This window comes from Macaca thibetana, chromosome 9 (assembly GCF_024542745.1).
Source record: "Macaca thibetana thibetana isolate TM-01 chromosome 9, ASM2454274v1, whole genome shotgun sequence".
Taxonomy (NCBI): domain Eukaryota; kingdom Metazoa; phylum Chordata; class Mammalia; order Primates; family Cercopithecidae; genus Macaca; species Macaca thibetana.
Genome location: NC_065586.1, coordinates 115022194 through 115038794, shown reverse-complemented (window position 1 = coordinate 115038794; position 16601 = coordinate 115022194).

Sequence of the window (16601 nt, the reverse complement as noted above, 5' to 3'; positions counted from 1 at the left end):
GCACCGCTCTCATGATGAATGACTCAGCATTTTGAAATCTGACTTCTTTCTTCAGGAGCCAGATCATTCTATTGCCATACCAAAGGTATTTGGCAAGGTCAAATGCCAACTATGTGCATGCGGGGTGGCAGGGGGTGACTGGGGAGGGGAACGGGGACACATGCAGTCCCTGGAATTCAGTGCAACACAGGACTGGAAGTCGCACTCCTGCTGCCAATCTGTAGAGCACCAGCTTGCAGTCCCATGAACCTAAAGCGGCCCTGAGATTCTCCCACGGGGAGGCAAATGCATCTTCCATATGGGGAGCTCTGAACTCCCTGAACACGGGGTCTTTTCTTCTGTTACCACTAGCCTCGCTCTTGCAGCGTTTTCCCAGCTCTACTCTGCAGAGGCAAATCCCACCAGAGGCTTCTGTGGTTACATAAATTTAGGACAAAATAAAAAATCAAAATAAAAAAAAAAATAAAATAAAGGTAGGACAACCACTCCTGTATCCTCTCATGGGTATTCACAAGGCACACTAGCATGTTAAAGGCCCTGAGAAGTCCTGCAAGAAACTGTTTAACCATTCCCTGATTACTTGACCACTGTAATAGTCTGTTCTCGAATTGCTACAAATACATACCTGAGACTAGGTCATTCATAAGAAAAGAGGTTTTTTTTTGAGAAGTCTCACTGTCTCTCAGGCTGGAGTGCAGTGGCATGATCTCAGCTAACTGCAACCTCCGCCTCCCGGATTCAAGCAATTCTTGCGCCTCAGCCTTTCGAGTAGCTGGGATTACAGGTGTACACCACCATGCCCGGCTAATTTTAGTATTTTTAGTAGAGACGATGTTTTGCCATGTTGGCCAGGCTGGTCTTGAACTCCTGACCTCAGGTGATCCACCCGCCTTGGCCTCCCAAAGTGCTGGGATATCAGGCATGAGCCAAACTGCCCCGCCAAGAAAAGAGGTTTAATTGGCTCATGATTCTGCAGGCATGTATAGGAAGTGTAGTGGCATCTACTTCTGGGGAGGCCTCAGGGAGCTTTTACTCATGGCGAAAGGCAAAATGGGAGCAGGTGTCTTACATGGCGGGAGCACAAGTGAGAGAGAGGGGAGGTCATACACCCCTTTAAACAATCAGATCTTGTGAGAACTCACCATCGTGAGAACTGCACTGAGGGGATGGTGCTAAACCATTCCTGAGAAATCCACTCCCATGATCCAGTCACCTCCCACCAGGCCCCACCTCCAACACTGGGGATTACAGTTTGACATGAGATTTGGGCGGGGACACAGATCCAAACCGTGTCGACCGTGGAACCCCTTTTCACATATTTTTCCAGGTCACAACCATCAACATCCTGCAGTTCCAGAACACACTTGGGGAAACCCCCTCAAAAGTGGCTGGCACGTGGTTTCCATTCAAATGGTTAAATCTACCTTTTGAAACTTGAAATCGGTAAAAATCTGTCTCAACGTCCTAGAGCTAATATCAACCAAGTACTCCAAACTGGGTGGCTTAAAACAGCAGAACATGATTGTCTCACAGTTCCAAGGGCTACAAGTCCAAAATCAAGGTGTCCGCAGGGCCGGGCCCCCTCTGAACCCTGCAGGGGAGGATCCTTCTTGCTCTTCCAGCTTCTGACAGCTATGGGCAGTCCTGAGTGTTCCTTGGTGTGTGAAGGCATCACACAATATCTGCCTTTGTCTTCACTGGGCTGTCTTGCCTCTGTGTGTCTGTCTTTGTGTGTCTTCTCCTCTTCTTTTAAAGACACCAGTCATATTGGATTAGGGACCCACTCTACTCTAGTGTGACCTCGTCTTAACCTCATTCCATCTGCAATGTCCTTATTTCCAAATAAGATCACATTTCAAGAGAGTGGAGGTTAAGACGTATCTTTTTGGGAGACATAATTTGAACCATAACAAAAACCAATCCATAGCAGCTGGTTCTGGGTTGGGAGTTACTGTAACCATCCCAGGGGCTTTCTCTACTTTCCGAGACCTGGCAGTGATGCCACTATGTCCAGTGAGTGTCTACTGCATGCTGGCTGTGTTACAGACACCATCTCATGGAACCTTACTGCAGTCCTGAGCACTGGGGTCTATCATTCTCCCAGGTTAAATGGCCCAGCAAGTCAGGGGTGAGCTGGGGTTTAACTCCAGGGTTTGTGTGCCTGCGCCATCCTGGTTTTTATGCTCTGTGCTGTGTGGCTTCAGGTGGGTATGAACAGTCGGACTTCAGAGGAAGTCACCACACTGCTGTCAGATGCCTTTTTCACTGACACCTGCGGGGGGCCACCCTGGAGCTGCAGTTTCCAGCTGGGGTGGGGCCTGAGCTGCTGGAACAGGGAGTCCATATGAACAGGGTGTGCCCATGTCCACAGGGCATGGTCCCAAATGACTGTCACAGGAGATCTGGGTGTTGATGGGAAGGCAGAGCACAGACCTGGGAATTGGGGAGGGGAACCAGAGGGACTCCCCAGAGGCTGGAGAATCAAGCAGGAAACCAGGAGCCCAGGGTCCTTGATACGGTCCACAGATGTCACAGCTGCTGTTGGTCCCTGGCCATCTCACCTGTGCACTCCCCTTTCCATTGTACGCAGGTGAGTCCTTCCAGAAGCACCTGCTGCTCTGTTGGGCTTGTGCTCTGAGACATTAACAGATGAACGATGCCTCCAGGAGCAGCCCTCAACCCAGGATGGATGAAATTTGGTGTATAACATCCCCCCACCACCTGCCACGTGCCCTTACCCCCAGGTTTCTTCCCTTCAGGTGGGTAACTCTGAGGAGTGGTCTGTGCCATCTTCTGGAGGTCCCCAGCAGGCTTGGGCCCCCCTTGCTGGGTGAGAACCTGCTCTGGAACACACCCTTCTTGCCTCCTTGCCACAGCTGTGCTTCTTGGGAGTACCTCCCAAATAAACTCCTGGCACTCACAGCCTTATCTTGGGGTCAGACCTCAGGGGGCTGGCTGGAGCCTGTTCCTCCTTCCTGCTTCAGGCAGAGTTGGTCCCAGGGCCTGGGGAAGAAAGGAGTGGGAGCTGGTGGAGAAGGGAGGAGAGACTCACAGTTTGCCACCAGGGAAGGCTCAACATTGGAGGTTGTGAGCAACAGAAACTCAACTTGAGTTTTGGTTTAAACCAAAAAGGGAAATACCGGCTTATGCAACTGAAAAGTTCTAATGACAGCACCAGCTTGAGGCACAACTGGATCCTAGCGGCTCAAACAAAGTCATTGCATCTCTTCCCATCACCCAGCTCGGCTTTCTTTGTGGCTGTCTTCACTCTCAGGCAGAGGGATTCTCCACTTGGTGCCCCCTACCCTAGCCCCAAGTTTATATTCCACCTGCTTAGCAACCCCAACGGAAAGACCATTCCTCTTTTCCAGTAATTTTAGCACAAGTTCTAGTCCTCACTCTCAAAGTCCTGAGTAAAGGACCCACCTCTGAACCAATCCCAAAGGCCAGGCTGCGGAGGTAGTGGACTGACTGGCCAAGTGAGGTCCTGGACCCACCCACCATGGGGGATGGGATCAGTTCCTAAGAACTGAACCCTGGAGTTTGAGAAGGGAGCATTGTCTCTTCCTGAAAGATGGGCTTTGTTGCCTGTGAAAGAGGGCATGGGAAGTGAAAGCAGCTGATGAGGATGGGCAGGTTGGATTGACAAGTGCCAAAGGAGCATAGGGCAATCGAGAGAGGAAGGCACAAGCCACAGGCAGAGGGGAGGGAAAGGTGCAGAGGGCTTTCTTGTGGAGCCCAGTCTGTCAGATGCCTGCCCTGATGCTCTGTTATGAGAAGGCAAGGAGTTTTTTAAAATTAAGGGGGAAAAAAGAGTTCGCTTTGTTTTGGGGTTTGTTTTACAACTTTTAATTTTGAAATAATTTTAGATTTGCCAAAGAGTTTCAAAGATTATGCAGAGAGTTCCTATTCACCCCCACCCAGTCTCATATTACCATCTTACATAGCATGCTGCATTTATCAAAACTCAGAAATGATCATTGGTGTATCATTACTATTAACTGACTACAGACTTGATGCAGATTCCTTGAGTTTTCCCCACTGATGTCCATTTCTATTCCAGGAGCTAATCTGCTAATCTAGGATCCCACATTGCTTTTAGTTGTCATGTCTCTTTAGCTTCTTTCCTTCCTTCCTTCCTTTCTTTTTCTTTTTCTTTTTTTTAAATTTTTTTATTTTTAAGATGCTGGGAGTGCAGTCATGCAATCTTGGCTCACTGCAGCCTCAACCTCCTGGCCTCAAGCAATTCTTCCATCTCAGCCTCCCAACGTGTTGGGATTACAGGTGTGAGCCACAACACCTGGCCCTTGTTTCTTAGTTTCCTCTGGTCTACGATAGTTTCTTCATCTTTCCTTGGCTTTCATTACCTGGATACTTCTGAAGAGGAGCAGTCAGGTGTTGAATAGAATGTATCTCAATTTGAGTTGACCTGATGTTTTGTTTTCTTTTTCTTTCTCTCTTTCTTTTTTTGAAATGGCTTTGTACCCAGGCTGGAGTGCAGTGGTGCGATCTTGGCTCACTGCAACCTCTGCCTCCCGGGTTCAAGCGATTCTCCTGCCTCAGCCTCCTGAGTAGTTGGGACTACAGGTGTGTGCCACCACACCAGCTAATTTTTGTATTTTTAGTAGAGATGGGGTTTCACCATGTTGGCCAGGATGGTCTCAATCTCGACCTCATGATCCACCTGCCTCGGCCTCCCAAAGTGCTGGGATTATAGGCATGAGCCACTGCACCCAGCTGATGTTTTCTGATATGTAGACTGAGGATTGGATTTGGGGAAGAAGCTCACAGAGGGGAAGTGTCTTCAGTGCATCATATCACAGGGGTATGAGATAGCAACATGCCTTATCACTAGTGATGTTAACCAGGTGCTCACTTGGTTCAGGGGTGCCTGCCAGGTTTCTCTGTGAAGTGTTTTTCTCTTTCCATACTCTATTTGGAATGCTGGGATGTGGATGAGTTTTGCCCTCCATAGGAAGGGAGCAGCCGACATTCTCTTTCCTCTCCCCGGTTCTTGCTCTTCTCAGGAACAGGGCTCCACTTACATCTGCCACCAGATGTTGGAGCAGATACTAGCCTTGTGTTCTCTGTCACTTTCCAGGAAGGCTGGCTGTGGCTTCTTGGCAATGAGGGGCTCTGAATCTCAGCTCTATCCTTCTCCCATGATGGGGAGAATGGGCTGCACTGTCTGCCCTTTAACAGAACTGGTGTGTTTCTTTCTTTTTTTTGAGATGGAGTCTTGCTCTGTCTCCCAGGCTAGAGTCCAGTGGCGTGATCTCAGCTCACTGCAAGCTCTGCCTCCCGGTTCACGCCATTCTCCTGCCTCAGCCTCCCGGGTAGCTGGGACTACAGGCATCTGCCACCATGCCCGGCTATTTTTTTGCATTTTTAGTAGAGATGGGGTTTCACCATGTTAGCCAGGATGGTCTCGATCTCCTGCCTTGGCCGGAGATCGTGATCCGCCCGCCTCGGCCTCCCAAAGGGCTGGGATTACAGGCGTGAGCCACAGCGCCCGGCCAGAACTGGTGTGTTTCAAATGCAGCTGGTTGGGGCTTAAGTTGTGCACATCTGGCTACTAACTGGAAAACCTGACCCAAAGCCAGATATAGTCTCACCCCAACTTCCTAGCAAAAGTATATTTTCTCAGTGATGAAGAGGGTTTGCTCAAAGGAGCTGGGAATATTGGAGTTATCTAGGAGGGCAGCTGGTGGCTTCTCACTTGCTGGGAGGAAATAGATGTCTCTATTGAAACGAAGGGATGGTGTGAGTGGGGGTACTTCAGGTGACCCCAGTGGAGGGCTCACAGTTAAGGGACAGGGATCAGGGCCCATGACACTAGCCCTGGCCCAACTTGGAAGCCATGTGTGACAGCCTGTTTGTCAGGTCATCCACTGACCTGTGACTGCTCTGGAAGTGACACAATTTGCAGATTCAGGTCTTGTTTGCAGTTACGTTCCAAGGACAAGCAGTTGTCAGAGTGAGTAAGACTCCGTGCTTTTAGAAGAAGCACAGCCTGTTGCAATAACTGTGGTTGATGACCCTGAAAAATTGGAGAATTGTGTGATTCAAACCTCTGATGGAATTCAGTCACTTTAGTTCATATCGGCATCGAAGGACAGGCTGAGAAGAGAACACTGGATTTGGTTTGGGGTCAGCTGAGGTAAGTTCAGGCCTTGGGTGTACCCTTTATTAGTCTAATGTGACCTCGAGCAAGCCACATGACCTCCTGAGCCTCATGTCTTCTCTGAGAAATGGGGATAACAATAGCGCAGCCACATAGCCCTACAGCTCAACGGCCATTTGGCTTTGAGGTAGGAAATTTAAAAACAATTATGCATGAAGGATATTTTCTGTTTGGTGGAAGGAAGGGAAACAAGGCTTCTTTTGAGGTGCGCCTGGGGCAGAGATACACACTGGGGAGGGGTTATGTTGTCTGTCTCCCGCAGCCCTTGGATGGAACAACTGGTTTCGAGCCCCTCTAGAAACAGGAAACAGAGGTAGCTGCTCTGGTGAAACATCGTGAGATTTAGGGCTTAGGCACCTGCTTGTGGGGGGACCATGTGTGACCCCGACTGAGAGGGCCTCTATACCATTGGAGCCTGGATACAGAGGGGCCAAGAGAGCAAGGGCTGGCTGGCCCCTGGCAGGTTCTGTGCGCTGGGCACATTGAGAGATGACGTCTTGAGCACCATCATGAGGGCAGGTGAAGCCTGTCACCCGAGTGGCTTGTGGGCTGCAGTGAGGAGGCCAGAGTGGAGAAAGGTGACAGATTGTGCCTAAGCCCATGGGAGACACAAGAATAGCTGGGAGCAGCCAGGACAGAGGTTCAAGGTGAGGCTGAGAACCTCAGGGTGGTGTCTGGACATTGAGACCCTCCCCACCTGCAGGGCAGCCAAGGACACTTGGGCCACTCTATGACCTGCCGTGTTAGGCTGGGGGTCAAGTGACAGCATCTGTAACAAGGCATTCTGACCACTCAAAGGTACCATGACAAACTCCAGGGCACCCCACTCAGCCACCTCTTCGTGACTCCAAGCCTCAGTTTTCCCATGTGTAAAATGATGACCTCCTTCACCTAGGGTTGTTATGAGAATCAAATGGTAAATATCATTTGTTTGTAGAGATGAAATGACATGCGCAAAGTAACACAGCTAAGAGCGTTGGTGGTGGCTCCCGACTGACCTTGTCCTGTTCGAGGTTGCATTCCTGCAGAGCCAGTGCTCAGTAAATGTGGTTGAAGGAGTAAACAAATGCTCTTTCCCATCATTCCATATTATCTCATTAGTGCTCAAAAGTACCAGCTGGCGAAGTCCTGATATGAACACGCTGTCATGGAAATAGAAAAGAGAACTTGAACTCTGAGCAATGAGTGGCTAATGGTCATTGGGGGCTGGCCCTGCCAGCTCTTGGGTATTGCTTCCTTTCATCTTTGCAATGATCCTATGAAGTGGGACTTATTACTCTCATTCCCATAGTGTAGACAAGGAACCTGGGTCTTGGAGGGGCTAGGTAATTTGCCCATAAGCAGGCTAGAGGAAAAGCTAGGATTTGAACCAGGTCATTTACTTCAGAGCCCAAACTCCCCCACCCTTCATTTTGTGGTTGCTAAGAGCGGGCCCAGTTAACCTGTGGGTGGACTACGCTTAGCCCCCACCTCTGGTTAACCAACCAGGACCCCCACTGCACCACACTGCTAATAAGCAGTTTCCAGGAGGTAGCTGCCAGGCTGCACCAGTCCCTAGGCTTCCTCTAGGAATTGCGTTAGGGAATTAAGAAGCAGAGATTGTTTCAAACTAGCTATTGCCAACGATTATTATTTTTTGTAGAATGGGTAAAATTTTCCTCTCCTTCTTTGCTCCCCTGCTAAAAGACTCAATTGAATAAGAGAAACAGCAGCATGTGTTATTTGAAAACTGTTTAGTGCAATTACTGCTGCAGATTTTACTGAATTTGAAAATGATAGATGGCAAATCTTAATTTCCCAAGCTCTCCATCCCGGCAAGCAGTTTGTTAAAGACTAGCAGTGCGGCTAATCGCTGGTGCATAATGCCCCTGAATACACGTTTTTCCTTTCTATATAACACATTATGCTAATCACCCTGTATTCCATTTTTCAATAAAAGGTCAGCAGAGCACTGTTTGTTCAGAATGTGCAATTTAAACTTCATGTCTGTCATTAGAGATAATCTAGGTTTGCTGTATCAAGTGGGGTTGTCATAGAAACCAGACCTGCAAGCTCTGTTTACGGTCTTTGGAGAATAAACACTTTGCATTTATTTCTCTGGAAAGGGGAAAAAAAACCCCCAAAATCATCGCACAATTAAGTAAGGTTTGAAAACAAAGCAGTCATAGCCCAGAAGAGAGGCTGTATCATTCATCAAAAATCAATAACTGTCACACAGTTGGTATACGGCACATTCAAGCAGGTGACTGACGGAAGTGATCAAATATTTCCCCTGGGAAAAACAAGGGAGAGAGGATGTGTTATTATGCTGAGTGAAGAATTAATTTAAGGATGCAAATGGGCTTTATCTAAGCTATTATACCCTTGAAAAGTATTTTGTGTAAATTGCATTGAGTACCTGATCAGGCTTTTTATGCCATGTGTTTGGACATTCATCTGTGAGCCCCATGTAGCCCAGATGATTTCCGTATTACGGTTTCTCTCATCTTGCTTCTGTCATCGATGAGGACTTTCCCTGGAAGCAGCTCAGGGGTCCTGGACTTCAGCATTTTAAGATCCTGCCTGAGTAGCATGACCAAATTTATCAAATACAAAATACAGGATGCCCGATTAAATTTGAATATTTTTTAGTGTAAGTATGTGCCAAATTTTGCATGGGATATACTTATACTGAAGTTAGCCATTGATTATCTGGAATTCTGATGTGCCCGTGCCCTGTATTTACTCTGCCGCACTGTGCCTGAAGGGTCTGAAGAGATGGGTGGTAATTCTCTAACCTCTCCCGCCAGCCTCTGGCTTGCGCTTCCTTTAATAGGGGACTGAAGTGTGTGCACAGGATGTGTGTGCATGACTAATCCTGTTAAGTCACAGTGTAACTGTGGCTCTAATTTGCTGAAAGCACCCACAAAATGAAATTCAAAAAACGTCGCTCACTTGGAAACGGCCAGACACGCACTTGGCATGGCCACTGCATGGGGGAAAGCTTTTGTTTCTTTTTTTTTTTTTTTTCCTACTGAAAGACAGTTTGGACCTCCTTCTAGGGGAAGAACTCCCCATCCCCAGTTCTTTAGGGAGCTGGGCCAGAGGAAAGGCCTGAGGCTTATCTGTGTGGTGTGATGTTCAATCTAGAACCAAAAAGGTGGGGTTCTGTGAACTTTGACCCTGGCTGAGGGCAACCTTGCTGTTGTAATCTCTACTGCAACACAACTCACAGAAATCTGGTAACTGGCAGACGATGCCTTCATTAGACAACTTTACTGGATTCAGGTTGATGGAGCTAGGTAAATACTGAGACACACTTTCAATTCAGCATGTGGGAATTTAGCATTCAGGGCCCTTGGTCAAATGTCTTGGTGGATCCAAAGCCAGAGGCTGATCAGTCCTCAAGAATGGCTTTGCCAGTTGGGAGAGTTGAGCACAGATGTCACCTTAAAACCAGTAGCCAGAGCCAAGGGCCAAGAAGAGGCAGAGACAAAATGCCATGGGAGCAGAAAGAAAGAAGAGATGAATTTCATCTGGGGAGTCTGGGATGTCTTATTGGAGGAGGGGGATTCTCAGCTGATCTTTGAGGTGTCTGTGAATTTAATCAGATTAGTTAACATTAGAAAAGCTGCCTGGAGGCTGAGACCTTGGCCTGTCCTGAGTTGGACTTAGCAGAAGCTTCCCTTCAGTTAAAATAAAAAAATCAGAGAAGTGGGGAAGTTCAACCCCATCCTGGGCAAGAAAGCAGAATGATTAAGAATGGGCTGTGGGCCTGGCATGGTAGCTCACGCCTGTAATCCCAGCACTTTGGGAGGCTGAGGCGGGCAGATCACCTGAGGTCAGGAGTTCCAGACCAGCCTGGCCAACATGGCAAAAACCCGTCTCTACTAAAAATATGAAAATCAGCCGGGCATGGTGGCAAATGCCTGTAATTCCAGTTACTTGGGAGGCTGAGGCAGGAGAATCACTTGAACCTGGGAGGCGGAGGTTGCAGGGAGCCAAGATTGTGCCACTGCACTGCAGCCTGGGGGACAGAGAGAGACTCTATCTCGAAAAAAAAAAAAAAAAAAAAAAAAAAAAAAAAAGGGATCTGGAGTAGAGGGGACCCGGACTTGCATTCCAGCTGGGTGACCCTGGGGAGCCATGCCACCTCTTTGTGCCTCAATTTCCTCCTGTGTATAATGTGGATGTTGGTTGTATTTTGCCTCATAAGGCAGTTGTGAGAATTACAGAGATAATGTAATTAATTTCTTAGCCCAGTACCTGGCATGCCCTAAGGGCTTGAAAAGTTGTGTCCTCATTATTTCTCTGTTGCTTTAAATCCCTCAGATTCTGATCCTGCCTCCAAGCCTTTGTCCAATGTGAGCTTGCTACCACCCCTGTCACTCCTGCCTCCTCTGCCTTGGCTTGTCTGCACCCCTGCAGCCTCTGTCCCACCCCTGAGCTGATCCTGCCCTCAGGTCTTAACTCTTGTCACTGCTCCAGATCTGGGTCCTAGATTCCGGAATGGACTGCAGTGGCCCCTTGCACAGCCTTGCCCTGTGCCCTGGGCCCTGTTCTTTGGCTGCTGGTTTGGCTCTGTGTTCTCTGCTAACCCCTTGTCTTCTCTCTCTTTGGGACTGGAGTCCTTCCTCAAGCAAAGATTAGAGCTGGATTTGCAGAGGGAGGAGGGGGAAGGCCTTCCAGGTGGGAGGAGCAGTTGAGCAAAGGTAAAGAGATACAAAAGCGGGTGGCAGGTTTGGGAAATGGCAAGTAGTTAGAATGAGGGAATCCAAGATGCTTGTGGAGGGAGATCAGGGGATAAGGCAGAGAGGCAGATAAGAGAGAAGGATGGAGTGCAGTGGTGTGATCTCGGCTCACTGCAACCTCTGCCTCCCGTGTTCAAGTGATTCTCTTGCCTCATCCCCCCGAGCAGCTGGAATTACAGGTGCCTACCACCATGCCTGGCTAATTTTTGTATTTTTAGTAAAGACGGGGTTTCACCATGTTGGCCAGACTGGTCTCGAACTCCTGACCTTAGGTGATCTGCCCACTTTGGCCTCCCAAAGTGCTGGGATTACAAGTGTGAGCCACCGTGCCCAGCCTCATACAGTTCTTGTAAGGTTGTCAATCGTGGTGACCCACGCTCCTGGGACAGCACGTTCAAGCAAACCTTGTGATCCTCTTGTTCAGGGGCTGGGCATGAGGTGCAAGCAGAGCTAGTCGCTGCTCCCTGAGATTGCTGTGTAGACAAGGAGAGAAATTCTCTTTCCAATGACTTCACTAAACGTATCAGTTATTTACTGCCACAATAATGCTGTGTAATGAGCAACCGCAAAACCTCAGTGACATACAACCATGAACATTTATTTAGCTCCCAAGTCTGTGTGACTTGGTGGGGCTTGGCTGGGCTCACTCACATGGCTGAACATTGGCTGCATGTCTGCTGATTTGCGCTGGCTGTGGCTGGTTTGGCTGGAATAGCTCAGTGCAGCCCCACGTGCACCATCCCCACTGGGCTAGCCCAGCATGTCCTGATGGAGCAAGTGGAAATGCACAAGTGCTTTTTCAAGGCTCTCTTGCTAACATCCCATTGGTCAAAGCAAGTCACATGACCAAACTCAGACTCAAGGAATGGGGAAATAGACTCCACATCCTCAGTAAGAGGAACTGCAGAGTCACATAGACAAGGCATAGCTTTAGGAGGGTTGAAAGATTGGGAAGATGAAGGCAATTTACTCTGTCACACTACACTGAGCTAGGAGGATGTGATTCAAGGGTAGCTGCTGGCCATTTTGCCTCCTACAGGGAGAGAACATACCAGAGAATGAAACCAGGCAAAAAGAGGATGAGCCAAGTAGTGGGGAACAAGCCAGAGACCTGATCCAGCTTTACCTGCAGTCTTGTTCCCCTTGGGCTTCTATGAATTAGCGGGTTCCCTTTTTGATTCAGCTTGGTGAATTGGGTTCTTGCCAGTTGCAATGGAAAGAAGCCTAACTATCATTGCTCTGAATGCCAGGCAAAGACGTTTGAATGCTGAAAATGCTTGAGGAGAGAACCAATATAATCTAACTCCCTGTTTGAGGAATATAATTGGGGGTAGAGTGAAAATTAGAAAACTCTTGTAGTAATTCAAACACAAGAGTGATGAGACCAGAAATAGGAGAGGCAGGACAGTGAAAGCAGAGAGGAGTTGACACAGGTAACGCTTTGCAGAGAGAGAATTAATGGGATTTGCTGGCTGGGTGTGAGGTATAATGAGAGAGTGTGAAATAAAATAGAAGTGGGCTTTCTCACCTGAAAGATAGGGTGGAAGTTTCGGTGGTTTGCTGGTGAACTGGCTTTCTCCAAAAGCAGAGCCCTTGAGTGTAGTGTTTGCCAATTTTTGTGGCATAAATATTGCCACCATGGCAGATTTCAAGGGACCAACAGTTTAGCAACCAGCAGGGAAAATTCCTGAAAATTTCATAGTTGACTCTTGGGAGCCAGCACAACCCGCTCCAGCACACCAGTGATCCAAAGTGATGGTGATTTCACACAATAAGGAATGCAGCTGAATTTTGGATACCTTGGAGTTGCCTTCTGGTCCTGCAAATGAAGATGTCCAGAGGATGTGGAAATATGGCTCTGGGACTCAGGAGAGTTTCAGCTTACGTAGAGTTGTTGGGGAGGCAGCAGCATCATTTTTGGAGAAGATAATGATGAGATAATGATGACATGGCATGAGTGTCCTGTGACTCTAACTGGGGTGAGGATGACTGGCAGCCTAATCTGCCTCACAGGTTGATTTTGCTGGCTCAAGTGGTATTACTAAAAATTAAAGTTCATTGCTCTATTACTTTCCTGGGACTGTTGTAACAAATTACCACAAGCCGGATGGCTTGACACAACAGAAATGTATTCTCATAGTTCTGGAGGCCAGACATCCAAGAACCTGAAAGGAAAGTGTCGATGCCTTCTGATTCCAGCAGGGTGGTTCCTTCTGGAGACTCTGAGAGACCACCCCATGCCTCCCTCCTGGCTTGTGGTGGCTGCTGGCATCCTCGGGGTCTTTGGCTTGTGCATGCATTGATCTCATCTCGATCCTTACCTTAATTAGTCTGGCAAAGATTCTACTTCCCAATAAGGTCACTTTCCGAGTTTCCAAGTGGACATGGATTTCTGGAGGACACTGTTCAACCCACTATAGTTGCCAGTGGTTACAACTTGATGGATTTCACAAAAAATAGAGATTCCTAACTTCTCTTGAACAATGCATCTGGCCCACGGGCCTGCAATTGTCTGGGGTGAAAAGGCAGCTGCCCCCTTTCCCTGGGTACTTTGCTCAGTTCTTCACCTGCCCAGCCCCTGCCTTAGTTCAGGTGGAGCCAAGTCTGGGGGCCTCTGAGACTCTGGAATCCTCCTCCTGCTCTTTCATCTTCCCGACGTCTCCTTAGCAACAGACATTTATTTATTCTGTGCACAAGCCACTGTTTAACAGTATTTATTTCCAGAGTCAGAAATATTTGATTCCAATTAGGGACACCAAATTGAAACCCATGCAGCATCAAAGATGCAGGTCAGGCAATAGTTGAGAGCCCTGTGACAGCGGAGAGGGCGGGAGAGTGCAGGCCCCTGGAGGGAAGCCGGGCAAACCGTGCAACCACTGCCCTGACCCCTGTGTGCTCTTGGATTAGTAACTCAGTCTTGGCTGACCTGAGTTTCCCTCGTGTGCAATGGGTATAATAACAGTTCCTTTCAGAACTGTGAGGGCTTGAAATACTACGTGTAAAGTGGCCAGCACAGTCCTAGCATGTGGTAGAGAGGTAATAAGTGTATGGTGCACAAATGAGTGAGCTAGTGGTTGGAACTTTGTATCACTTCCAGCTGAAACAGGAGATACAGTTCAGATGCAAATAAAGTTCCCCATGCCACAAGGATGTAATCAGAAAAGAAGGTGATACAATGTTTCCAGGTCTTCCCCGGCCCTGCTGTCGAATAAACTATGCATTTTTCAGTCAGAAGGAAATTTACTCCAAGATGAAGTGGTAATTCCAAATGTAATGATAATGACAGACATAATAATTTCAGATCCCAACAGATATGAAATTTATCTAATTAGGGAACAAAATAAGGTGTTTTTCAAGCATCTAGGATAGCATTTCTAATTGGATGTGTTCTAAAAGAAGTTAATAGATACTCTACCAAAAAAGGGTTCCTGGTTACATAATTTGGGAAAATATTCAAGTATGAATGCCGTCTTTACTGTGGGACTTTTCAGAGCCTTTAATATGTTAGTATACAGTGTGAATTTCCTAAATGGAGATAGAACATGGAATCTTTTTTTTTTTGAGATGGAGTTTCTGCTCTTGTTGCCCAGGCTGGAGTGTAATGGCGTGATCTCGGCTCACCGCAATCTCTACCTCTTGGGTTCAAGCAATTCTCCTGCTTCAGCCTCCCAAGTAGCTGGGATTACAGGCATGTGCCACCATGCCTGACTAATTTTGTATTTTTAGTACAGATGGGGGTTTCTCCATGTTGGTCAGGCTGGTCTCAAACTCCTGACCTCAGGTAATCCACCCTCCTTGGCCTCCCAAAGTGTTGGGATTACAGGCGTGAGCCACCGCGCCCAGCCACTGGAGTCTTTTACAAATAATTTTGGCCGTAAGAACCCTCCCATGGCTCTTTTGGGGGGAACTAACATTGCATGAACACAGCACTGAGTAACACACCATGACTGTTAATGAATATAGTCCCTCACCAAAAGCCAGACATTTCAGGGGGGGCTCCGATCCTGGATAAGACTGTCAGACTGCCGGGCGCAGTGGCTCACACCTGTAATCCCAGCCCTTTGGGAGGCTGAGACGGGTGGATCACGAGGTCAGGAGATCGAGACCATCCTGGCTAACACGGTGAAACCGTGTCTCTACTAAAAATACAAAAATTAGCCGGGCGCAGTGGCGGGCGCCTGTGGTCTCAGCTACTCGGGAGGCTCAGGCAGGAGAATGGCGTGAACCCGGGAGGCGGAGCTTGCAGTGTGTGGAGATTGCGCCACTGCACTCCAGCCTGGGTGACAGAGCGAGACTCCGTCTCAAAAGAAAAAAAAAAAAAAAAAAAGAACAAAAGACTGTCAGACTGCACAGTGTTGAGATTTCGGTTATTAAATGACAGGCTGATCAAGGCATTTGGTATGGAAGGCAAGGGGCATTGCACCTGTCTGGGAGATGTCACCTAATTTAAGGCAACTGGTGAGAGTCCTGTAGGCAGCCTGGGGACTGCCTGGAGAGGAGGGGTTGCGAGAGCCCCAGGGAGGTGGAGTTGCCCATTCAGGCTCTCATCTCCCTCTGCTTCCAGGTCCTCCAGGGCCAAATCTGATCTGCAGAGGAGCTTTGATCACACCTTCCCAGGTACTTGAGCTCAGCTGGGCTCCTGGGGCCAGGGGCTGGGGGTTGCCTGTTGCTGGAGCCATCACCTTTAATCTCTTTATCTTTCTGCCACCAAAACCCACTGGCTAACTCTGCCCAGCAACCACCCTCCCACCCAGACCCAAGGACTCAGGCAAAACTCATCATCTTTTTTTTTTTTTTTTTTTTTTTTTTAGATGGAGTCTCACTCTGTCGCCCAGGCTGGAGTACAGTTATGCTATCTCGGATCATTGCAAGCTCCTCCTCCTGGATTCAAGAGATTCTCCTGCCTCGGCCTTCCAAGTAGCTGGGACTACAGGCATGTGCCACCATGTCTGGCTAATTTTTGTATTTTTAGTAGAGACAGGATTTCACTATGTTGGCCAGGCTGTCCTTGAACTCCTGACCTCAAGCGATCCACCTGCCTCAGCCTCCCAAAGGGCTGGGATTACAGGCATAAGCCACCGTGCCAGTCCCCCATCAGCTTTAAACCCTTTTACCTATAAGGCTCATACATCCTGGCAATTCAGTCACATGACTCTCCCAGCTGCAAGGGAGGCGGGTGGTAAGTCTGCTAACTGGCTGTTTTTGAGCTCACCTGAACATCAGGCTCTCTTCTGAAGGAAGAAGGGGAGGATGGAGACACGGTACGGAGAGGTCACCAGCAGTCTGCCACAGTGCCCCTTACTTTACTTTGGACAAGATACTTTTTCTTCGTTTATTTTTTGAAAACTTGAAAGTCCATCATGCTCACGGATACAAATTTGCAAAATATTGACAATTTTCAAAAGAGCAATGGTCACTAATTTCACTTCTTAGAGATAAACATTATTAGCACTATAGACAAAAGTTTTCCACCTCCCCAATATTGAGGTTATGTCTTAAATTTGGTTTTATATCTTGCTTTTTCACTGCATATTTTTGCATGTCATTGAAAATCTTCATAAATATATATATGTGTACACACACACACACACACACACACACACACACACACACACACACACACACATATATTTTGAGACAGAGTCTTGCTCTTCACCCAGGCTGGAGTGCAGTGGTGTGAGCTCGGC